At 38.8% G+C, this 19,378-nt stretch overlaps 1 protein-coding gene and 1 non-coding gene across 4 annotated transcripts in view; one reads left to right on the top strand and one right to left on the bottom strand.

Moving 5' to 3' along the window:
* The window catches only part of CTNNA2 (catenin alpha 2), a 1,152,426-nt gene that overhangs the window by 1,010,219 nt on the left and 122,829 nt on the right, over positions 1-19,378 (bottom strand). The window lies entirely within an intron of this gene.
* LOC135275656 (U6 spliceosomal RNA) lies at positions 22-123 on the top strand. Its single transcript, XR_010343260.1, has one exon. It is a non-coding gene; the product is annotated as a U6 spliceosomal RNA (small nuclear RNA).

The following is a 19,378-nucleotide window of genomic DNA, read 5'->3' as shown; positions in this document are numbered from 1 at the left end:
ACTTAATTCAATGGACATCATGTGATTTCCCAGCTTATATACTAAAATTAGAAAGATGTGGAGAAGATTATCATGGTCTCGGGCAAGAATGACAAGCAAATTCATGCAGCATCCGATATTTTTATAGTATGAACTCATTTTGTTATATATAGACATATATCTGGATATAAAGAATATATTTGCATATAGAAAAAAGTCTGGAAAGATATACATCAAAATTTTAACAGTAGTTATGCTGGGCAGTGGGTTTAGGGTGATTCTTAAATTATAAAAAATTATATATATTTTTTTCACCATATACATTATATATATATATATGTAAATATTCTACTTATATAATGATCACACAATCCTTATCTAAATAAAAAAATCAATAAGTATACTATCTCAAATTACCCAGGAGCCTCTTTTAAAATCTTATCTTATTTGATAACACAGAAATATTTGGGAATACTGTTGTTTCTTTTGTTTCAAGAATACCACACTTTCCTGGTCTTCTTGTACCCTCTCAACATCTTATTCTTAGTCTTCTTTGTACCCTCTTCTAGACCCATGTCCTTCATGTTTCTGCTTTGAACCCCATCACTGTATCTCATCTCTCTCTGCTCTAGTGCTTGTGTGGTCTCATTCATGTCAGTGTCTTACTTTATGCTGAAAACTCCCACATCTACTTCTTTAGCTCAGAGCTCCTTCCTGGGTTCCAGCCTCCTATGCACAATGATTTACTAGGATTCCAAGCACTTCAAAATGAACAGGCTTAAAAGAGAACTCATCTTTCTACAACATTGGCCCAACTCCTATAGTCCTGTGTCAATGAATAGAACTATCATGTAAGAAGCTCTGTCAGAAATGCAGGAGTCATTTTTAATTCTTTTCCTTTCTCTTACCTCCTACAATAAAAAGTTCAAGTCTAATAAATTCTATCAGCACCTGTTTCACAACCATCTCTTCTTTCTCTCTCCACCACCGCTGCCTTAATCAAGGCTTTTGGCATTTCTTTATTAGATTATTGAAACAGACTCTTGATTGGCCTTGTTGCCTTCAGTCTTACCCTCTCTAATCCATTCTTTATCCCACAGCCATAATGGTTTTCACAAACATGAATGACATAATGTCACTGTCCCGTTGAATGGCCTCTGATGACTCCCACTGCCTAAGAATAAAGTTCTAATTATATTAACTGTCCCCCAGTACAGTCCCATTACTCAGTGTTTGCCAATTGTGCATCTTAAGTCTTTGTGAACTCCAGACCTAGTGAACTGCTAGCTGTTCTCCAAACATTCCATATTCTCCCATTCCTTGAATACTTTTCTTGTGTCATTCCTTCCATAGGCCAGTTTTATCCTTATTTTCTTTACTTGACTTACTTTTGATTATGTTTTGAGACTCAACTCAGGAGTCACTTCTTGACCTGTTCAGCGCCACACCTGATCTTAGAGGACACCACACTTCCCTCGACTGTGCCATACATCTCACTCTATTTTAATTGTTCAGCTCATTTTCTTTCACACTAGAATATTGAGATACTTGAGGATGGAACAGCAAATTTGATATTTTTGAATAAACATATAAGTAAATGATTGGCATTAAAGGAGCAGCCCCTTCCAAACTGAATGAATTATATGAGGGAGATGCAAAACAAGGTCTCCTGAACAAACCTATCCACAAAATAGTAGAGTATCGGTCTCCAAAAGTCACTACAATAAATAGAGCTGTATCTAAAGGTATTTGTTCAACCCCAATACTGACAGCTTAAAGAGCTCAATATTTGGGAACAGCTCCAGGAAAAAAAATCAGGACTTGAGTCAGAGCCATCCCTACTGATAAGCATAAGGTCTCTTGCAGGCATTTTGCTGCAGGAATGCCATGATGTAATTCAGGAAACACAGCAAAACAAAGTGGGAAAACCAGATTCTAGTTATATCTGTACCTCCCAGCCGACAAATTATTCTCTTGACAAATCACCTGCTTCATCTAAAATTATAGGGCAGCAACTTTATGTGCTTAAAAGAATCCATGGGTCTTCTGTATTTGCTTTAGCACTGAAATAATTATACCATTTCAGTGAAAATGCTTTTCAGCAGATTATTTTCAAGTCTTATAATATAAACCAGAGTCTATACTAACTATGTATGATTAGCAGGGGCATGTTTGAGAGGTTCCTTAAGGACTGCTAAGTGATGTTTGTTAACCAAGTTCAAACACTATCTGTCATTCATAAACTGGTTTTACTGACCTCTCAGCAGGAGAGCATAGGCTCTGCAATGTTTCTTCAGTAATAGAGACAGATGACCTGTCATCAGTGGGTGGAATGTTGGTCTACACTCCTCCCTGTCCTCTGACCAAAGATAGGGAGAATGAAACATTCCCTTTGACTAGTTGGGAAACAGAGGGAAACAAATAGACTCAAATACCATCTAAGACAGAATTATGTTTTAGTGCAATTTAGTTAACGTGGAAAACACTGCATCTCACAGACATCTTTCTTCACTCACCTCTCAAAGCCTCCTGTTCTTTCTTACCCATGTAATCACAGCTCATTCAAATATTGTTCATCTACAGGTATGGGTTAAGGCTGAATCTGTCTCTGCAGGCTAAGGAAGAGAATCGTAATTATCCTATGTAAAATATGTGGGATCGTTTCCTTTTTCCATTTCTTAGTTCAGGTTTGGAGATGCAGCCAAACAAGATCTGATAGCAGCTCAGCTGGAGACTTCTGGGAAAGGTTTTCCTGGAATATATGGACATGTCCTTCTCCCCTGTGCTCTGCTGTAACGAGGCATGACACTGTTGCATCTATCTGTGACTATGAAGGGAGATAATGACAACAACTGAGAATAACAGAGTAGAGGATGGAAAGCACTTAGGTCTCTTATGAGAATCACACATTAAATTAGCCAAGACTGAAACCACTCTATCTTTAGAAACAACAGATATGATTTCATATTATTTGCAGCCCAAATCCCCTAATTTTCATAATACTACCAAATAGCATTCTTTGTGTTCAGATTGGTAGACTTGTGGTACTTATGAAGGGACTGGCAAACTACAGCCTACAGTGCAAATCTGCGCAGCACGTGCTTTTGTAAATAAAGTCTGTATTGGAACACAGCTATTCTTTCTCATGTTATCTATATGCGAGTTGCTTTTTCACCACAATAGCCAAGTTGAGTAACCAAGACAGAGACTGTATAGCCCACACATATGTAGTATTTATTATTCACCTCTACAGAAAAATGTTGCTGGTCCCTATTCTATATCAGTGGATTTCAGGTAGGGGATGTATTACTCACACAATATTTTCCAGGGGCCATTTTGGATGTACCAATCATTGTGAAGTGATTAAAAGGCCAGCGTTGTTTAATGTAGTGCAATGTTAAAATCCCACATAACAATGATATTCTCTCTCAAAATACCAACAGTAATCCTACTGAGAAACACTACTCATAGTCAGTATAATAACCTATAACATAACCTGGGTGTTGGGCCACATGAATTGTTTTTCACATTGTACCTACCACCATGGCAACTGTAGGTCTGGTAGATTTACTAGGATAGGTAAATGGCAATCTAGAAGCATTGCACTAAAAACAGGATGGATCCTTATTAGCTATTTGTTAATAAAGGAAAGAAACATATTTAAGAAATATATTTACTGTTACTTTAGAGGATATTTTCTTTCATTAAAATTTTCTGGTTTGGGGTTTATTTAGACAAACTGAATATTCCAAGTTCTGTTCCAAAATACAAGTTGTTTATGCACACAATTTTTACTGAGGAATATTTTATGTTATACTCATGCATTTTTAAGTGTTTTTTACTTTCAATTTTACAGAATAATCATAATTTCTTTGGAGTTCTTTTTATGTTAAGCAGTATTTATAAATAATGATAATTATTCTAATTTCTGCTTCAATAAAAAGAACTTAAAATATTTTATTGGAACGAACTAAATTATCCTCACTATGGGATCTGGATTTGAAAGTAAGACAAAACACATGCATCTAAAACCACTGCAACTGTTTCACAATCAAGAAATATATATCCTTAAATATTTAGTCTGCTAAAATATATGGAAATTATAGGGAGTTTAAAGTATGTAAATTGTCTTTATAGAACAATTTAAGGAATATAAAACAAATCTATTCTCAGTGGAATAAACCTAAGCCCAAAAAGTCATAATTCAACTAGAACTGTTACTTTCATAGAGAGATTGCAATACTAATAACCACGAAAGCCACGGTGAGTCATGCTTCAGTAACACTATGGGGTGAAGGAGCAAGTGGTTTGGTCCTTTAGAAAATAACTTAATGTCACTTCAGATTTTCAGATTGTAACTATTTACTTTTTTCTGCTTTAAAGAGTATACATGGTGATAAGAGGAAGGCATTTGGGTTCTCTGAACTTTGTGTTGCAAATATTATTCCAGTTTATTAAATCCATTTTTGTATACTGAGTTAGAATTTCTTGTACTCATATAGAACAAAACCACCTAAAATTCTCCTAAACATTAAAGAAAGACATGCCCCCAACACCTCCATCTAAAATGTGTATGCCACATATACATATGACAATGAGTATGTAACAACCTCCTGGCTATTCAGCAAACAATACTGAGGTACTGCTATCTGGGACACACGTAGTGGTTTATTGACGCTGGGCAGTGTCAAAGTTCTTTCAGCACGGGCTCCAAGTATGAGTGATCCTATACATATGAAAATGAATGTAAAATATTCCTCAGTTGGGTATACAGAGCACTGATTATAGAGAGTAAGTCTCTGGCAGAGAGATCACGTGCAGGACTACACACACAAGTAGACAACTATTTGATTCAACAGACAGATAAAAGCAAAATCAGCGGTTACCATGTAAGGCATTCGACATTATGAGCGCAGCGCACAGAAGAAAGAAAAGCCTCCAGAATGACTGTGCTTAGAGAAAATGCTGAGCATATATACTTGAGAAACTCTAGGACTAGATAAAATAAAGGCAACAGAAAAAAAATTCTGCCATGGGACACATAAAACAGGATCCTGTGATCCATGAGAAAAAACACTCAGGAGGATAGACTTCACAAAGAACGGTTTAAATCAGGTTTCAGAGAGGAAGAAGTGGAAATCGTTATCTAAATACACTATAGATTTTTCATACAATAAAATGTACCTTATTCTCACTTTAGAGCACAAACTCAGCCATTTCCAAAATACAACTATGTTGGTTGTGGAAATACGTTGAAGGCCCACCCGTAAGGCACTGTTTAATGTGTGTGTCTGGAACTGATGTCTCCTACATCACCATCACAATCAAGGTTCTAATGCCCAAAGGAGTAGAAGATACATCAATGGCATCACATTACAATAAGACTTGGAATTACACAAAATAATTCACCATACTTAGAAAATAATTTTAAAATACAAATAAACAAAAAGAAGTTATCCCAAATTCTGCTCTCAGCACTTTGGGTATTTTGTGCTACACTACTTGTTTCTGTGTCTCACACTATGTATATTGAAAGTTTTTCTTTATAATTGGGACCAAAGTACATACTGTTTTAAATAACCTGGGTTTTTTTTAAATCTCTTTTACATAGATCAGTTTTCAATGTCAATGTGTGTTTCTGTGTAAAAATATAGCTGCATGATAGACTATTAATATTTAATTTTCCTGCCCAATTCTCTGATCGTCTCGCACTGTTTTAAATGTTCTTGGAATTTAATTCATAGAGGTGACTGAGTAACAACACAAAGACGTCAATGCCATTAAAAGAAGTTCTATTACTCACAGTTAGAAAATCTGTTACTCACAGTCCCCAACAAGTGGGGGTATGCTATGCCCTCCCTTACCAGTGCCACATCAGAAGCACCTGGGTGAGTGAAGGAGGTAGCAAGGGGACAGCAGGCCCCGGTCTATACTGTGGTACTGCAGGAAGGAATGAGTAAAGCAGGGTAGGCAAGTGTGAGCAAGGTTAAGATTGCACAACCTGAATACTTTTGGCAGGCTCTCAGCTGTAGAGTTGATGCTTAGTTGTCTGACACCTAGCCCTGGGATGATACAGGGCAGAAGAAATATTGGCTTAGTGTGTGAGACAGTTAGATGAAGGAGCTGGCTGCTGTGACTAGAATGTGGGCTTTGGATTTGTTGGTTTGCAAGTGAAAAGTGTACACCCAGGCAAGTTGTTTGCTACCTTTGGAAATCTGCTAGCTCTGGAGGGACAGTCTCTCCAGGTTTAGCAAGGCATAAAGGTCTCAAGAAATCATAAAATTCAGAAAATTTAAAAAAAACATGGTTAATACACCCATATAGACAGCTGCTCAAGGAGCTTCCCTTCAGCATCTTTCCTCCCTCTCCCATCTGTCAAGACACTGAGATCATCAATTCCTATAGCACCTGGCTCCCATTCTTCCTTACCCCATCTTCTGGTATTATTCCTGTTGATCTTAGCATCCTTGTGTCTGAACATCTGACACCCCAACCTTTCCTTTCATCTCAGCCACACATTCCCATAACCACACACTGGGCCTATTAATCACCAGAATCAGCACCACCTCTAGAGAGCAGGGCTTGGGACCGTGATGGCAAAGGTGGAACTGCACAGAATTTTTAAAATAATGAATCCACTGAAAGCTAGGTCCTACTAATATTTAAAAAAAAGATGGCCAATACGTGGCCAAGATCAAAAAGCTTGAAAGAGCATCATTACAGGTTTGGGAAACAGGTACTCTTTATTTTTCTTTATATTCTTTATAAACAGCTGCTTCGAAGGTAGGTTGGCACCTTCATATGCAATTTTATATTAACCATTAAAACATGTTATTTTCATATCTTCTAACTCAGAAATTCAACTCCCAGCAATTTATCTTGCTGATAAATATTAGAGAAAAATTATTCTCACAATATTTGGGAAACCACAAGAGCACCAATATGGCTGGCATAATGGAAGCAGGGAGGGGAAGAGATGGAAATGGAGAGCTGGGAAGGAGACAGGAGGTCTCAAAAGACCTAGGAAAGACCTGGACTTTATTCTTGGTGTAACAGGAAACAAATGTGGAGTTTGCAGTAGTAGAGCTAAATAATCAATTGGCTTGCATCAATTTTTATCTTGTCCTCCACAGTGCACAGCTCTACTCCAAAGGCAGAATTGTTAAGGTTTCTGAAAAACTGACTAAAGGGTCAGAGCTGCACAGAGCAGTGAAGAGAAAGGAAAGAGGACACAGCTTCTGCCCATGAGACAAGAGTCACAGATCATGAAAAATGTCTAAAGGGCCGGGAGTAATGTGACCTTAAGAAAATAACATTAATAAAGAAATTGTAAGCCAGAGGCTGTCTTAAAGCTATGGGAGAAAAATTCCATTAAAGAAAAATACTTTAACCACAAATTAAGTGATATTTATGGCTGAAATTAGAAATAAGCAGGAATCGTCTGAACTGCTTCTATGGAGCAAAAAAATAATTCAGTTAGGATCATATACTTAAATGTTATTAATTAATTTTTTTTGCTTCCTCTTTTTTTTTTTTTAACTGTACTTTAGGTTCTGGGGTACATGAGCAGATCATGCAGAATTTTTGCATAGGTACATACATGGCAAGGTGGTTTGCTGCCTCCATCCCCCTCCCACTCACATCTGGCATTTCTCCCCATGTTATCCCTCCCCAACCCCTTGACCCCCTGCTGTCCCTTCCCTTCAGCATCTTTCCTCCCTCTCCCATCTGTCAAGACACTGAGATCATCAATGCCTATAGCACCTGGCTCCCATTCTTCCTTATCCCATCTTCTGGTATTATTTCTGTTGATCTCAGCATCCTTGTGTCTGAATATCTGACACCTCAACCTTTCCTTTCATCTCAGCCACACATTCCCATAACCACACTCTGGGCCAACTTTCCCTAGACCCTCCCAACTGACCCCTGTGTGTGATGTTCCCCTCCCTGTGTCCATGCGTTCTGATTGTTCAACACCCACCTATGAGTGAGAACATGTGGTGTTTGATTTTCTGTTCTTGTGTCGTTTTGCTGAGAATGATGGTTTACAGATTCATCCATGTCCCTACAAAGGACATGAACTCATCATTTTTTATGGCTGCATAGTATTCCATGGTGTATATGTGCCACATTTTCCTTGTCTAGTCTATCATTGATATGCATTTGGAATTTTCTAAAAGTATAAATATTTACCTATCCTATAAGATTTTTACAAATAAAAAATGTTGTTGTTATACAACTGACAACGGAATATTGAAGCAACTTCACCCATTTTTATTTTTTATTTTTTGAGACAGAGTCATTCTGTTGCCCAGGCTGGAATGCAGTGGCTTGATCTTGGCTCACTGTAACCTCCACCTCCCAGGTTCAGGCAATTCTCCTGCCTGAGCCTCTGAGAAGCTGGGATTACAGGCACCTGCTACCATGCCTGGACAATTTTTGTATGTTTAGTAGATACCGGGTTTCATCATGTTGGCCAGGCTGGTCTGGAACTCCTAACTTCAAGTGATCTGCCTGCCTCGGCCTCCCACAGTGCTGGAATTACAGGCATGAGCTTCTGCACCCGGCCAACTTCACCAATTTTTTAATGTGAATGTTTAAAAAATATGTTTCTGGAATAGGAAAAACCTAGGTCAAACTACCAATTAATTTCCACAACACTTTCTCAAGAATGACTAAAAATCGTGAACATGTTTTTTTTAAATAAATGGACTATCTATACCTATATGTACACTATAAAATATATATTCAATCTATTGTCCAGAGAATTCATCATTCCACATTACAACACTCTTATGAGCTGGAACATTGTCAAGGATATTCAAAGAACAGTATATTTCCCCTCATTAAATAAAATGTCTTTTTTGAAAAGTATATTTTTAAGGCATCAAATATCAAAAACCTTGGACAAATAATGTTAACCTTTTCACAATGTGTAGTCAAACACTAAATAAACTAACAATAGGCTCCAAGAATAAATCATCAATTGAATATTTTGGAACCAGCTTTTACTTACGTGAAAAATTTCTAAATAATTTGAAGCACAAAAGATTAACTATAAAAGTACACTATAGTAGAATTCCATTTGAATATCAACCACAGAAAGATTTAATAGAGATGCACTATGACATTATACGGGAGATAGACCATATGTTTATGAAGACAGAATTGAATTTATGTTGTATTTTCAGTGATGTTATAATGGGGCCCAAAATAGTGAAGTTGCACTTTATCTGTTCTACCGGATCTGTCACGCAGGACAGGAAATCTGCTATGAGGGGGAGGCAGCAGGCAGCACTGAGCTGGGTATTTACAGGATGACAATCATCCCACAAACTTCCCTTAAAGTAGCTCTAAGAACATGGATGCCAATCCCTCCATGGCACATTTCAAACAGCTCTTGGAGCTTCTTCGTTCCCTGGATTCGTACGCTAACTTGTTTTATGGTTTATAGCAAAATAGAAATAACTGAAGAAGGATAGGCTTTTAGAGTTGGAAGAAACCTGGTTCTTTGACAGAACACATTCTTTATTTGATGGCAAAACCATCTACATCATTAGAGGCAAGTCTGTAGCACTTGCCTTCATGTTTGGGTGCTGATCTCACGAGATGATAACGCTGAAATGCATTCCCAGAGCTGTCACCCATAAAGCTTTTGGCTTCAGAAGCTGTCTTGAGGAGAAGCAGACATTTAGGAGGTGAGACCTAGGGACAGGCAATCTTAGAAAACCTGAATCTAACCATACATCTTAATCAGAGCCCCAATAGATGCTCAGGACCTCAGGACAAATTATTAAATATTATAAAATTTTACTGATATAATATTTGCCTAAGTCTTAAGGGAAAATTGTTTATTTTATTAGTCTCTATGTTCCAATCTCCCTGCACTCACCTCAGACCTCTCCAAGATAACCCACCACACCAGGTCCAGAGCAACCATCCTAAAATATAACGCACATGTCGCCCTACCTAAAATCCTTCAGCAATTCCTCCCATCTCACAATACTGTTCAGCGTCCAACCCCGTTTAGCTTTTCAGATTCATATTCATTTCCCACATCTTTCCCATGTCTTCTGGACTTCACATACACACACACACACACATGCTCATATATATACATGCACACACACACTCTCTCTATTTCTCTCTCTCTGATCATTTCACCATTCCTAGTGTGTTTTTGTGAAAAACAACTACATATACACAGGATTGGTAAAATTTGCACAGAGCCAGTTCAAGAAGTTCTGAAAGATCTCACTATCAGAGTTTGGTGAAGGGAGTGGTGAGATTTCAAGCTAATGGTACAAACTTGGTTATTTTTCTCAAAAACATACCCCTCTCACTTCCCTATCTGGTAGGTCCCCTTTCCGGGCTAACCTGTAATTAGGGTTTAACATCAAAGTCACACATCCCTTATCCTGAAAAGCCTTGCCTGAAGCCCCTGTTCTGGGATCACTGCTCCCTGGTTATGCTTTCTGTATCTAAGAACAGAGCACATTCAATTACAGTTGAAGATCCAGGGCCATCTCAGAAGGCCACTTGCTGTGTTCTATTAAAATGCTGCTTGAAGAATTGATTCCTGGGATTAAACTTCTGGTTAACAGACAAAAAAGATAATGTAGTTTTCACAGGAGATTTGTTTTCCCACCATTTAATAAAAATAGATGAAGCTGAAAATATTCAAATGTCCCTCCTAACACGCACCTACAACCACTCATTCCCTCATTCTCCCAAGCAGAGTCAGAAAGAATACAGACCTGGTCCAAGAATCCCAGAAATCTCCAAGTCTGCCAGAGGGCCAAAGAGAAGTTTCTGTAGCTGGACATTTAATCCATCAACTAACTATCTACAAAGGGCAAATACCTACCTTGAACTGAACATCATTCTCAATTAATCTATATCACAACACCAAGGAGGTAACTGGAGGGTTTATGATTGTTGTCACCCTAGGACCAAAGGCAAAGTATCAGTGTTGTCACTCTTGTTGTCACTTGGCCCTGATGTATTTAGGATCAGGAGCAAGAGACTCGAGTCTGTCCAGTTCCGGGTCTTCTTGCTGCTTCTCCAGGCTCCCCTCCTCAGCATGTAAACACATCTGAGAAACTGGATGTTTCCACCACAGTGACTTTCAGGCTTTTTATACTCCAACCCACAGTAAAAATGCATTTTCCACTGTTTATCTGCACCCAAGGCATACAAACACATATCTACGTAATCAAAACAAAAGTTTCATAGTATCTACTTTTTCAGATGCTCTTTTCTATTATATTCTACCATTGTCCATTGGACTTCAGCATATTGATTTCCCAGTCACTAAGAAGACTCTACACTCTCAAACATTTATACTTCTTGTAGATATGTAAGTACCTCGTTTTAAACGATTAAGAGCCATAATCTTCCATTTCTCAATTTTAGCAAGTATTATATCACCATTAATTATTTGATTCATCCAAAATTGAGTCTCTATCACATGACAAAATGTGTTCTTGATCAGCCCCTCTCTTTACCTGTGTATCTCATTTTATAATATCCCTTCACCAATATTAGGCTCCAGCAACACTGAAGTACTTAATATTCTTTCCTATCTTCTGAGTTTTTATTCAAAAAATGATGGAATATCTCTCCAAATACATCAGTGTGCACACTCATGCCAATCCTTCTGAACTTGGTTTCTTTGTCTTTTGTGTGCCTTCCCTGACACGTCTATAATGAAATAGGGACTCCTGCTACGCTCTCAATGCAGTGTCACAAATTGCCATTGAGAGCAAAAAGTATGCTGTGCCATAATTATTTGCATACCTGGCTCTGGAGACAAGAACAAGGGACATATTGCTGAGCCTGTGCAGACTGGGGCAGAAATCCCTTCCCCTACATCACACATACCCACACGGTTCTGCTCACAGTACTCTACACTTCTCACCAGAACTGATCTTAATTATGTTTTATTTCCATCTCCCTTTCTAGAGTATAAGCTTTATGAGTACAGAAACGGCATTCCCATCAGTTATTCTCACAGAGGTGCAGAAGTCAAAGCACAATAGATTTTAAATCAATATTGATTGAATTAACTAATCAATTTACGCCCACCACCAAAAAGATGCTGGTGACTTAGCTTCTACAGGCCAGTCTTGAACCAGGAACATCTATTTGATTGCAATCCTCCCCCACATTACCTTTCCTAAAATATCTTCCAAATTGCAGAGTGCTCCCTGAATTGCCCTTCTTTTCACATTTTCCAAACCTTTCTCCAACCTCCTTTCATCAACTTCCCTCACCTGGTAAACATTCTTCAATTTTAATTACATGCTTATTGTGGGTGAATCACAATTGAAGTAATTTTAGAAGGTGAGATATTTGCTAACTGTAGAGAAAAAAAAGCCTAATGAAATTCAAATATCTTTCCTTGCTTATTATCCAAATTTACAGCTGTTTTCATAGCTCTACTTAATGAATATAGCTATTTTCATATCCAGCTGAATCCCCAATCTCTTTCTTGTTTCTGTTTAAAAAACTGTCTATCCTCCCTCAGAAATCAAGGATAGTCTTTTCTGTTTTTAAACTAGACTTGCCTAGAGCTTCTCTCATATTTGCAATGAAAGAAAAAAAACTGGGGAAGTTTCCCTGCAAAGTAGTAGAAGGAAAGTATAGAAAATAGAGAAAGAAAGAGAGATGGGCATAGGGAAAGAGAGAAACTGTGTGGGGAAGAGAGAGATGTCTTCCACTGACTCAAGAATTCTTTAGCAATTGATTTAAGTCAAATTACAGAACTACTACTGAGTATGAGTCTGAGACAGATTGGTTCAGTGTCGAAGCTCTAATAATTTTAATATAACATTTGAAACAAAGTAAAAATATGATAAAATTAATCTTTCAGCCATTTTATTTATTTTTCAACCTAAAGTTATTTGCTTTTTCTTCCATTTACAACCATGAAAAATTCAATTTCTCACCTAAAAATATTTATAGACTGTACATATGCATCTGATTTTTGTTGTATGCTTTCCTAAAATAGGGGAGATGAATTACATGAGATTACATGTCTATATTCTAACAATTTGAATAATTTTCCCAATCTCCACAGGGAATCTGGAAAGCACATATACAAAATTGAACTATGATCCACGTGATGATTATAAGACCTTCTGTATCAAATTTATGCAAATTGCAGGCTCATGTATTTCAGAATGATACTCTCATCATCATTTACTTAGGGAAGAAATAGATGGAGTGGGGTGGAAGAGACTCTTACAAGAGTCTAGCTCACAAATAGCTGATTAGCATGGCTGTTTCCTCTCCAAAGTCACTGGTTAAAATTCTATGCGGGCTACTTGCCTTTATAGGTATATATGCTCAAGTCTATATGAATAACCCTGGCAAACCTCCCAGAAAATGCAAGTCACAACTGCACACAAAATGATGAGCACAAATTTCTTCCCACCATCAGAAAATGGCAAATGACATATACCAAGGTTCAAAACATCCTCTTTATAGAGAGTAGCTAACATCCCATTATTATCTCTGAAACAACAAAAGGCTTTTCATTTTAACAACAACAAAGTGCTGATAGACTATGATTCATGAACATCTATCTCCTACAATCACCTCCTAAAAGGCTTATTTATTTCAAAACAATAAAAACCTATTAAGACAATTTTACGATGATATTTACTGAACTCCAGTGTCAGTCCTAGATGTTAGTCATTTGTTGGTGAGTTACAGAATTTGTGAGCAGTTAAAAACAGATGAGATTCTAAGAAAGGATAATGCTTTCTTAAAAATTAGTTTCCTTCTATTATTCAAAATACAATATTTCAGTCTTATATGTAAGTAGGAGTAGGAGTGAAATACCTCCTAAAGACTTGGCCACTGAAAATCTCTATTATGGTCCTCCTACCAACCGCACTCCACTCTGCCACTCCCTGCATCTAAAAGGCTGGAAAAAAAGAACTCCAAGGCCAGAGGGAATGATTAAGCCATCAGGTAGGGAATAGCTAGGTCTCTGAGTCACCCCCACCCATATCCAAACAGAAAGGCCTATGTTGAACTCTGCCTGCGTTGACAGAAACTGAAGTGGTGTGAGGTAGGGTTATTAAGCATTTAGTTTTCCCTAACTTAAAATATCAATTGAAAAATTATATTTTCTTCTCATTGTTATTTGGATGAATCTTTTTTTTTCTTTTTTTGCTAAGAGGAATGTTAAAAATGTCATTTATCTGGGGGAGAGATCCAAGATGGCCGCTTAGGAGGAACTCGGGAATGCAGCTCCGAGAGAAAGCACAGAGGGTGAGTGGACGCCGTATTTCCAGACTGATTTTTACTGCCCACAGACCAGGAGATTCACACGCAGAGAAGCCACACGGGTCGCCAGCGCCGCTGGCGCCGCTGGCTTGAACGGCGCAGCCGCTGGGCCGGCACCCTGAGGCAACGGCTCACTGTACAAAGTGAGAGAGTCTGAGTCCCCTATAAGCCAGCAAAGGGGAGCTGAAACGGGGAGCCAGGCCAGCGCCACGAATCTCAGAGCCGCGGCTTTAGCCAACGCAGCGGCTCCGGAGGCAGATCAGATGAGACGGTGTCCCCTCTTACCCAGCAAGAAGACCTGAAACACAACTGAAACCGGGACGGTCCAGCTCTGTGGAGGAGGGGCGTTCTCCATAGGCACCCTGCTGTTCCCAGGGCAATCTACCAAGGCAATCCGCCACTACAGAGACTCCGTCACTACAGGGGCGGGCCAACATCGCGGAAGCAGTTCTAACTACACCCAGAAGTTCACACGGAAGCTGGGTGGAGCCCACAGCAGCTTAGCGAAGCCTCTGCAAACTGAGTGTGACTAGGCTGCCACCTTGTGGGCAGGGAAAACAGCAACCGCACAGGGGAACATCATAAAACTGTAACTCCCTGGGACAGAACACCTGGGGGGAAGAGCAGGGGGTTTATGAGTTCTGCCACAGCAGACTTAAAATTACCAAAATCAGAAAGACAACAACTACAAAGTCAACAGGTGGATAAATCCACAAAGATGGGAAGAAACCAGCGCAAAAAGGATGAAAACACCCAAAACCAGAACACTTCTCCTCCTACAAGGGATCACAACTCCTCACCAGCAAGGGAACAAGACTGGATGGAGAATGAGTGTGATGAAATGACAGAATCAGCTTTCAGAAAGTGGATAATAAGAAACTTCCGTGAGCTAAAAGAACATGTTCTAACCCAATGCAAAGAAACTAAGAACCTTGAAAAAAGACTTGACAAAATGCTAACAAGAATGGACAACTTAGAGAGGAATATGAGCGAATTGATGGAGCTGAAAAACACAACACGAGAACTTCGTGAAGCATGCACAAGTTTCAACAGCCGAATTGACCAAGCAGAAGAAAGGATATCAGAGGTCGAAGATCAACTCAATGAAATAAAACGAGAAGGCAAGATTAGAGAAAACAGGGTAAAGAGGAATGAACAAAGTCAACAAGAAATATGGGACTATGTGAAAAGACCTAATCTACGTTTGATAGGTGTACCTGAATGTGACGAAGAGAATGCATCCAAGCTGGAAAATACTCTTCAGGATATTATCCAGGAAAACTTCCCCAACCTAACAAGGCAGGCCAAGATTCAAGTCCAGGAAATACAGAGAACACCACAAAGATACTCCTCTAGAAGAGCAACCCCAAGACACATAATCATCAGATTCACCAGGGTTGAAATGAAGGAGAAAATACTAAGGGCAGCCAGAGAGAAAGGTCGGGTTACCCACAAAGGGAAGCCCATCAGACTCACTGCAGATCTCTCAGCAGAAACCCTACAGGCCAGAAGAGAGTGGGGGCCGATATTCAACATCCTTAAGGAAAAGAACTTTCAACCCAGAATTTCGTATCCAGCCAAACTAAGCTTCATAAGTGAAGGAAAAATAAAATCCTTTGTGAACAAGCAAGAACTCAGAGAGTTCATCACCACCAGACCAGCTCTACAAGAGCTCCTGAAGGAGGCACTACACATAGAAAAGAACAACCAGTACCAGCCACTCCAAAAACACACGAAAAGGTAAAGAGCACCAACACAATGAAGAATCTGCATCAACCAAAGGGCAAAACAGCCACCTAGCACCAAAATGACAGGATCGAATTCACACATAACAATATTAACCCTAAATGTAAACGGACTAAATGCCCCAATCAAAAGACACAGACTGGCAAATTGGATAAAAAGCCAAAACCCATCAGTGTGCTGTATCCAGGAAACCCATCTCGCATGCAAGGATACACAAAGGCTCAAAATAAAGGGATGGAGGAAGATTTACCAAGCAAATGGAGAGCAAAAAAAAGCAGGAGTTGCAATTCTCATCTCTGATAAAATAGACTTTAAAGCAACAAAGATCAAAAGAGACAAAGAAGGACATTACATAATGGTAAAAGGATCAATGCAGCAAGAAGAGCTAACAATCCTAAATATATATGCACCTAATACAGGAGCACCCAGATACATAAGGCAAGTTCTTAAAGACTTACAAAGAGACTTAGACTCCCACACAATAATAGTGGGAGACTTCAACACACCATTGTCAATATTAGACAGATCAACGAGACAGAAAATTAACAAGGATATCCAGGACTTGAACTCAGACCTGGAACAAGCAAACCTAATAGACATTTACAGAACTCTCCACCCCAAATCCACAGAATATACATTCTTCTCAGCACCACATCACACCTACTCTAAAATTGACCACATAATTGGAAGTAAATCACTCCTCAGCAAATGCAAAAGAACGGAAACCATAACAAACAGTCTCTCAGACCACAGTGCAATCAAGTTAGAACTCAGAATTCAGAAACCAACCCAGAACCGCACAGCCTCATGGAAAATGAACAACTTTCTCCTGAATGTTGACTGGATAAACAATGAAATGAAGGCAGAAATAAAGACGTTCTTCGAAACCAACGAGAATGAAGACACCACATACCAGAATCTCTGGGACACATTTAAAGCAGTCTCTAGAGGAAAATATATAGCAATAAGTGCCCACATGAGAAGAAAGGAGAGATCTAAAATTGACACCCTATCGTCAAAATTGAAAGAGCTAGAGGAGCAAGATCAAAAAAACTCAAAACCTAGCAGAAGACAAGAAATAACTAAGATCAAAGCAGAATTGAAGGAGATAGAGACACGAAAAACCCTTCAAAAAATCAATAAATCCAGGAGCTGGTTTTTTGAAAAGATCAACAAAATAGACAGACCACTAGCCAGACTAATAAAAAAGAAAAGAGAGAATAATCAAATAGATGCAATAAAAAATGACAAAGGGGATATCACCACAGATTCCACAGAAATTCAAACCATCATCAGAGATTATTACAAACAACTCTATGCACATAAATTAGAAAACCTGGAGGAAATGGATAAATTCCTGGACAGCTGCCTCCTCCCAAGCCTAAGCCAGGAAGAAGCCGAAACCCTGAATAGACCAATAACAAGGTCTGAAGTCGAGGCAGCAATTAAGAGCCTACCACCCAAAAAAAGCCCAGGTCCAGATGGGTTCACAGCCGAATTCTACCAGACATACAAAGAGGAACTGATACCATTCCTACTGAAACTATTCCAAATAATCCAAAAAGAGGGAATCCTTCCCAAATCATTTTATGAGACCAACATCATCCTAATACCAAAACCTGGCAGAGACTCAACAAGAAAAGAAAACTACAGGCCAATATCCATGATGAACATAGATGCAAAAATCTTCAATAAAATAATGGCAAGCCGATTACAACAGCACATCAAAAAGCTTATCCACCATGATCAAGTAGGATTCATCCCGGGGATGCAAGGCTGGTTCAATATACGCAAGTCTATAAATGTAATTCACCACATAAACAGAACCAAAGACAAAAACCACATGATTATCTCAATCGATGCAGAGAAGGCCTTCGACAAAATTCAACAGCCCTTTATGCTAAAAACCCTCAATAAACTAGGTATCGATGGAACGTATCTCAAAATAATAAAAGCTATTTACGACAAACCGACAGCCAATATCATACTGAACGGGCAAAAACTGGAAGCATTCCCTTTGAAATCTGGCACTAGACAAGGATGCCCTCTCTCACCACTCCTATTCAATATAGTACTGGAAGTTCTAGCCAGAGCAATCAGGCAAGAAAAAGAAATAAAGGGTATTCAATTAGGAAAGGAGGAAGTCAAATTGTCTCTATTTGCAGACGACATGATTGTATATCTAGAAGACCCCCTCATCTCAGCCCAAAAGCTCCTGAAACTGATAAGCAACTTCAGCAAAGTCTCAGGATACAAAATCAATGTGCAAAAATCACAAGCATTCCTATACACCAATAACAGACTTAAAGAGAGCCAAATCAAGAACGAACTGCCATTCACAATTGCTACAAAGAGAATAAAATACCTAGGAATACAACTAACAAGGAATGTAAAGGACCTCTTCAAGGAGAACTACAAATCGCTGCTCAACGAAATAAGAGAGGACACAAACAGATGGAGAAACATTCCATGTTCATGGTTAGGAAGAATTAATATCGTGAAAATGGCCATACTGCCCAAAGTAATATACAGATTCAATGCTATCCCCATCAAGCTACCAATGACCTTCTTCACAGAACTGGAAAAAACCACCTTAAACTTCATATGGAACCAAAAGAGAGCCCGCATAGCCAAGTCAATTCTAAGCAAAAAGAACAAAGCAGGAGGCATCACACTACCAGACATTAAACTCTACTACAAGGCTACAGTAATCAAAACAGCATGGTACTGGTACCAAAACAGAGATATAGACCAATGGAACAGAACAGAGGCGTCGGAGGCAACACAACATATCTACAACCACCCGATCTTTGACAAACCTGATAAAAACAAGCAATGGGGAAAGGATTCCCTGTTCAATAAGTGGTGTTGGGAAAACTGGCTAGCCATATGCAGAAAGCAGAAACTGGACCCCTTCCTGACACCTTACACTAAAATTGACTCCAGATGGATTAAAGACTTAAACATAAGACCTAACACCATAAAATCACTAGAAGGAAACCTAGGCAAAACCATTCAGGACATAGGCGTAGGCAAGGACTTCATGACCAAAACACCAAAAGCATTGGCAACAAAAGCCAAAATAGACAAATGGGACCTAATCAAACTCCACAGCTTCTGCACAGCAAAAGAAACAGTCAATAGAGTGAATCGGCAACCAACAGAATGGGAAAAAATTTTTGCAGCCTACCCATCTGACAAAGGGCTGATATCCAGAATTTACAACGAGCTAAAAAAGATTTACAAGAAAAAAACAAACAAGCCCATTCAAAAGTGGGCGAAGGATATGAACAGATACTTTACAAAAGAAGACATACATGAGGCCAACAAGCATATGAAAAAATGCTCATCATCA

Source organism: Aotus nancymaae, unplaced genomic scaffold (genome assembly GCF_030222135.1).
Source record: "Aotus nancymaae isolate 86718 unplaced genomic scaffold, 86718_ANA_hifiasm-v0.15.2.pri h1tg000017l, whole genome shotgun sequence".
Lineage (NCBI taxonomy): Eukaryota > Metazoa > Chordata > Mammalia > Primates > Aotidae > Aotus > Aotus nancymaae.
Note: the sequence above shows the minus strand (reverse complement) of the source record. Positions and strands in the feature narration are given on the sequence as shown.